The sequence below is a fragment of the Zingiber officinale genome, chromosome 3B, assembly GCF_018446385.1.
Source record: "Zingiber officinale cultivar Zhangliang chromosome 3B, Zo_v1.1, whole genome shotgun sequence".
In the NCBI taxonomy this organism is placed as follows: Eukaryota; Viridiplantae; Streptophyta; class Magnoliopsida; order Zingiberales; family Zingiberaceae; genus Zingiber; species Zingiber officinale.
Window position 1 is genome coordinate 99,943,263 of NC_055991.1, and position 6,595 is coordinate 99,949,857.

Below are 6,595 nucleotides of genomic sequence, written 5' to 3' on the forward strand. Positions count from 1 at the left end.
ATGCGCAGCCAACTCCATATCCCCTGCCTCCTGCCCCGCTGCGCTCTCTCACTTCGCCCCATCTTCCCTGATCCCTACTCTCTCTCTGCCCTTCTGCACCATTGCTCCTCCCCCGCTCTTCCCCGCTACGGCCAGCAAGCCCATGCCATCGCCCTCACCTCCTTCCTCGCCGCTCACCCCCTCGTCGCCGCCCGCCTCATCGGCATGTACTCCGCTTGCTGCATGCCCAAAGCCGCCTCCCTCGTCTTCAATACCGCCCCGAACTCAGCCCTCTCCAATCGCGTCCTCTGGACCACACTCATCGCCGGCCTTGTCCGCAACGGCGATCACCGCGCCGCTATGGAGAAGTTCCGCACCATGCAGGTCATGGGCGTCCCGCCCAACAACTTCACCCTCCCCACGGTGCTCTCAGCCTGCGCCTCAGAGAGAGCCCTCCGCTTCGGCTGTCAGGTCCACGGCTGTGCGCTTCGAACTGGTTTCGGTGCCAGCCCCTTCGTACAGAGCTCGCTTGTCGGCCTCTACTCCAACTGCTCCGATCTCGCCAGCGCCGACCGGGTTCTCCAGACGTCGGACTCTGACGACCCGGTCCCGTGGAATACCCTTATCGTGAACTGTACGCGATCGGCGCGGCACGAACACGCCCTCTCCCTCTTTGTGCAAATGCACCTTCGAGGCCTCGCGCTGGACGAGTTCACGTTCCCCTCCGCTCTCAACTCCGCCGCCTTCTCGGGTGACTCAGGAATCGGAAGATGCATCCATTGTATGGTTCTCCGGAGCGGCTTCGACTCTCACAGGCACGTTGCCAACGCCTTGGTGGACATGTACGTTAAGATGAGAGATTTCACTCACGCCCGCGGGGTGTTCGACCAAATGCCGGAGAGGGATGTTGTGACATGGACCTCCCTCCTCGTTGGACATGCGCGTCAGGGTTCCCACGAGGTCGCCCTTCAACTCTACTCCGACATGCTTGCCCGTGGAGTTGAACCGGACGAGTTTGCCGTGGCAGGGGTGCTGAGTTCCTGTGCCAGTTCGACCGCGCTAGAGCTCGGCCGCCAGGTGCACGCTGCCATCGTCCACCGCGGCCTCGATGCTTTTGTCTCGGTTTCCAACGCGCTGATCACCTTGTACGCCCGTAGTGGGTCCATCGACGAAGCCCGCGCTGTGTTCGAGAAGTCGCTCTGCCGCCGAGACACGGTCACGTGGACGGCTCTCATCATGGGCTACGCCCAAAACGGGCGGGGTGGGGATTCCCTCCGCCTCTAGCAATGCTCGGGGCAGGAGCTCGTCCGGACTATGTGACCTTAATCGGCCTGATCTTTGCGTGCAGCCACGCTGGTCTCGTCGAATCAGGGCGAGTCCACTTCGAGTCGATGGAGAAAGTCTACGGCATAACCCCCGGACCGGAGCACTACTCGTGCATGGTGGATCTGCTGGGCCGGTGTGGTCGTGTGGAGGAGGCGGTCGAGCTGCTGGGTCGGATGGACGGCGAGCCAGACGCGACCGTGTGGAAGTCGCTGTTGGCTGCTTGCCGGGTGCATCGGAACATACCGCTGGCTGAGCGCGCGGCGGAATGCCTTTTTAAGCTGGCGCCGGAGGACGCAGTGCCGTACGTGATGCTGGCAAATGTATACACTGCGGCAGGACGGTGGTTGGACGTAGCACGTGTGAGGTCGCTGATGAGGGCGCGCGGGGTGAGCAAGGAGCCCGGGTGGAGCTGGATGGAGGAGGGCGGAGCGGTGCACGCATTCAAGGCAGGGGACAGGGACCACGCACAGGCGAAGGAGATCTTTGCCAAGGTGAGGGAGATGATGCAGAGGATCAAGGAGGAGGGTTACGCGGCCGACACAGGGTTTGCTTTGCACGACGAGGAGGAGGAGGGGAAGGCAGAGGAACTGGCGGTGCACAGCGAGAGGCTGGCCGTGGCCTTTGGACTCATCAACTCCGCTTCCCATGGTAAGCCTATAAGGGTGTACAAGAATCTGCGTGTTTGCGGCGACTGTGTGCCACACAGCGCTCAAACTAATCGCTAAGGTGTATGACAAGGTAATCATTCTGAGAGATGCCAATTGCTTCCATCACATGAGGGATGGGATCTGTTCTTGTGGTGATTATTGGTGATTCCTCTCTCCCTGAGATTGGGAATGGGCTTTCTTGACTCTAATCTCTAGTGAAAGATGATCGATGCCAGTGAAGCTAAAATGCTGCTATGTCAACATGCTGAAATCATCCAAGCCGCATGCTTCCTCAAGTCCCAGGAATGACACTCTGGGGCTATGTTCTTATCATTCATTTATTCGTAGCTTAATTTAGTCTACGAGACATGGTTGAATTGGTTAGTGCAGGATAGAAGCTCTATTCTTTATCATTCATTCATTTATAGCTTAATTTAGTGCCTGAGTCAGGCTTGAATTGGTTATTGCCGGATTAAATTTATTATAATAGAAAGGGGTTGATTCTCTCCAAAGATGAATGAATAAACCTATTTTTAGTGGTCAATTATAGTTTTTCGATTTATTTCCTTACATATAATTGTGGGGTCGATCGTGTAGAATCGTTGGGACGATAGATTTCACTTTTTATTACAATTTATAGCTTAATCTGCCAAGTGTACTTATCATATTCGGAATCTGAGTCAGATGAAGGTCAGATGAGTTGTCGCTGGTGTTGACGGAGAGGCGATTGGGACACAATTCTCGTATGTGCCCACAAAAATAGGCTCCCATGTGGCGCTGATGAGCGACGATGACTGAGCTGGCGGTACTTGAGCTCTGTGTACATTCATACAAGCACACGGGAAAAAGTCCCCAGAGCAGGTCCTCCGACGCTAAAGTCAGGTACTTTTTCTCCAGAAGAACAGTGTACGATGGAGAAAGAAAAGTAGAAGACAAGTGCGAATGTGCGATTGAGTGTACCTGCGCAAGGGAGAGGACCTCCCTTTTTATATGATAGTGCGTACCTCTGGAGCCTGACTGATGTCAGAGAATGTCGGGTGTCAGGACCTGTCTGGTGATAGAGGACGCGTGACATCCTTTTGTGTGCTGGAAGAATGTTCTATTCGCAGATGGCCGCAGACTGTTGGAATATTCCATGACATTCAGCAGTTATTCTCTGACAAACAGTTACGATTCTCTGACCCTGTAATCGTGTAGCACCCTTTGTCCCGACCGAGTATGACCACGGCAGCTTGGGATGATCTGTCGGGTATAACACCTAGCCTAATACGTAGATCGTGTTAGGAAAATCCCACATTGAGACGCTCGTCCCGAATCCAAGTCCTGCGATCACATTATATATTTAGCTAATTACATAGAAAGTAATTAACTACACAACTTCCCCCAACCTAATTAGAATAACCCTAATCAAACATGATTATGGATTAATCCCCCAACTAACCTTAACCATAATATAACCCAATTAGATTAGGTTATACATGATACATCTCCAAAACTCCTCTAAATCAACTCATCACTTAATCCAATAATAAATCTATTCTCTTAATTACCAATCCACCACATAATGATATCAACCCACAATAACCTATCATAAAATCAAATCTCTATCATAGATCCGCATCAACCTAACATCATCGTCAACAACTAGCCCAATCCATCCATTAATCAAATTTCATCATAAACTCTCCTAAATCCACAAATCACTATAAATCCAATACCAACCACATCACTCCACTCATAATTCTAAGCAAGCACAAACCCTACCATCCTTTAGAAACCAAATTTAGCAACATACTAATGCATCCAATAGAAATACCTCATTGGAACATCACTAACCTCGAGGTTTAACAACAATTCAGCAACTCACAATTAACCAAAACTGCCCGGAGCTACAAAGAGACACCTGCACACAAATTCCTCCCAAAATTCAATCCAAACCCCAATTGTACAGTAAAGAATCACTGAAACCTTAATCCACCGTACCAAAATTTACCTTAATAGAACCTTACCTCCAATCCAGATGCACTAGCTCATGATTTGCTGCTGAAGAAAATCGCTGCTGGAGCTGTGAAGGCAAGAAATTGAATTACGTATTACAAACCTAATATAGAACCGGTGAACAGATCTGGCTAACCCAAAACCTTGCAAGACTCACCCAAATCCAGCTTTGTAGCCTACTCTCCACTGAAATCAAGTGGCTACCGAGATGACAACCCACAAACAGAGGGTGGCATCTACCCATCAGTGCTAGGACTTGAATCTTTGCCCTCGGCCAAGATCAAGCTGTGTAGAGGCATCAACTCTGATCAAGAAGAAGGGGAGATAGGGGAAATTGAAGGGTGTCGAAGCTCTTACCCATTGCGTCAAGATTGTGCCTCGGCTTGAACAGATGATCGGCAACAGGCGTCGATTGGCGACGTCGAGGTTTGGGGCTCGGATAGCCGGCGTCAAGCCGCGAGGGAAGAAGGGAGCTCGTGAGAGGAACGACACCGACAGATCGAAGCTAGGGCATGGGCAGTGACCGGCGACGACGAGGCCGTGCTCCTTCAACCTTGATTGATCGGAAGAAATGGCGACCAATCAAAATAAAAAATCAGGAATCAGCGAACTCGCAAGAAAGGGCAAAAGGCTCAAGAAACCTACTGTCACCGGCTTATGTGCTCGGTTTCCGACGAGTCTCTGTTGTCCGCGGCTAGGGTTGGAAAGGCGACAACCGGATCAGAGCTCGAGTCGTCCACACCGAGGCTCTGAGGATGGTTGGCTTCGATCGACCGAAAGAGGGCGAAGGAGTCGGAGCAAGAGGGAAGAGGCTCCACACCTTGAGAGGGAGAGGGAGTAAGGAGGCTTAGCGTCGGTGATCGCGCGGAGAAATCGCCGGGAGAGGGAAGAGAAGGTCGTGCGCAAGAATGGGGGATCGGGAGAGGAAAATGGGGAAAGCTGGGGTCGGGAGATTAATTAGGGAAAAATAAAACATTAAATCCAACTTTAGATTAAATCAATTAAACCTAAAGTTAACTTCTCAATCAACTCCCGCTTAATTGGGATTCCAAACAGGCCCTTATGGTACCCCAAATCTATCCCCTCAAAACGGGTCATACGGACTCCGTTAGTTTCCCGAAAAATTTCTAAAAATTCCTAAAAATTCCAAGATGATTTTCCGTCCAATAAAATTTATTATTTAATTTTCGATATCTTACATCAGGTCACCATAGAGCATATCAGCACAGATTCCATATTGACCGATCCCCACTCACCAAAGGCTTGGTACCTAAGGTGTTTCATGCGCATATTGTGGATATGAGAGTCCTTATGGAAAAAGAACTTATTTAGTTAGAGTTTGTATTTATTTTATTGTTCTATATTTGATAATAAATATAAACATTTTTATTTTAATTATTGTACGTACTTAAAATTTAAAAGATTCATAGGATTTTATTTGTTTATTATACATTCTAAATTACAATATCATTATTTACTCCTGCTTTTTAACATTTAGTATTTGTAAATGTGATATACATTCCTTTTGGAATCATAAAGTTTGATCATGATTTTCTCTTATGGTTTAGCATAAAGTATTTACAAATTTGATCTGAGCACTTTTGAGGTCACCTTATGAACAGTTAGAAATTGGCTTGTATTTAGCACATTTCATATAATTTTCACACTATACATCTGTATCTTGATCTATATCGTCAATGACATTAGTATTGTTATTACTATTTAAGCTTGTTACAATCATATATAGTAGATATGACTTCTTTAGCCCTATATCAACTAAGTTAATCGATTATATTATTTACAAAGGTATTGTGTACATATAAAGTTTGATATCAACTGAAGTTTTACTTGTATTTTATATATAACTCACATGTAGCCCATGTCGGAGATTATTGGATTTTATTATCCCTATTAGGTGGACTTATTTATAAGTTGAATATGTAAATACGATCTGTACTCTTTAAAGTGATCTAACTTATATTTATTGGATGTGAGTTCAATGTGTAAAATCCTTTAGCCTAATCAATTATCATTTACGGGATGATAATGGATTGTATTTCTATATAAAGGGGAGGTTCCCAAGGGTTTAGGGTAATCTTGACAGAGCTCTTGGTTACCCATTGAGCTAAAGCATTTTTGTGCGCTCAACCTTAGCATCTAAGGAAGATCTTCTCCGTTTGTTTCCGCTTCTTCTTCTTTCTCAGGATCTTCCAAACGACGCTAAAAAAATAATGATAATGACTCTTCAATCAAGTTTCTTTGATCATTCTTGTGTATCTACTTTCTTATGTCATACTTATGTTGAAACTAGAACTTTCTTGTTTTTGTTTTCCTATTTTCCTATGTATGAGTTATTTCTTATCTCGTGAATATAATTTATGTGCCTTTAGTTTTTACATGAACTAATATATTAAACATAACAAAAAAAATATGAAAGAAATTTAAAATATTTTTCTCTAACTAAATGTGTTTAGTCTTAATTTATTTTTATTTTACAACAAAATTTTAAAAGATATTAATATAAATTAAGGTGGCGTCTGGTTAAATGATAGGAATAACTATGGGTATAGGTTTGATAGTAAGGTGGAATGAGAATGGGAATGGAAATGAAACCCACCTAGTTATATGGGTTTTGCTGATTCTCA

General features: G+C 46.1%; 1 pseudogene; it reads left to right on the plus strand.

The window, feature by feature from the left end:
• On the plus strand, nucleotides 1-2,448 carry LOC122055062 (annotated as a pseudogene).
• Nucleotides 2,449-6,595: the final 4,147 nt, after the last annotated feature.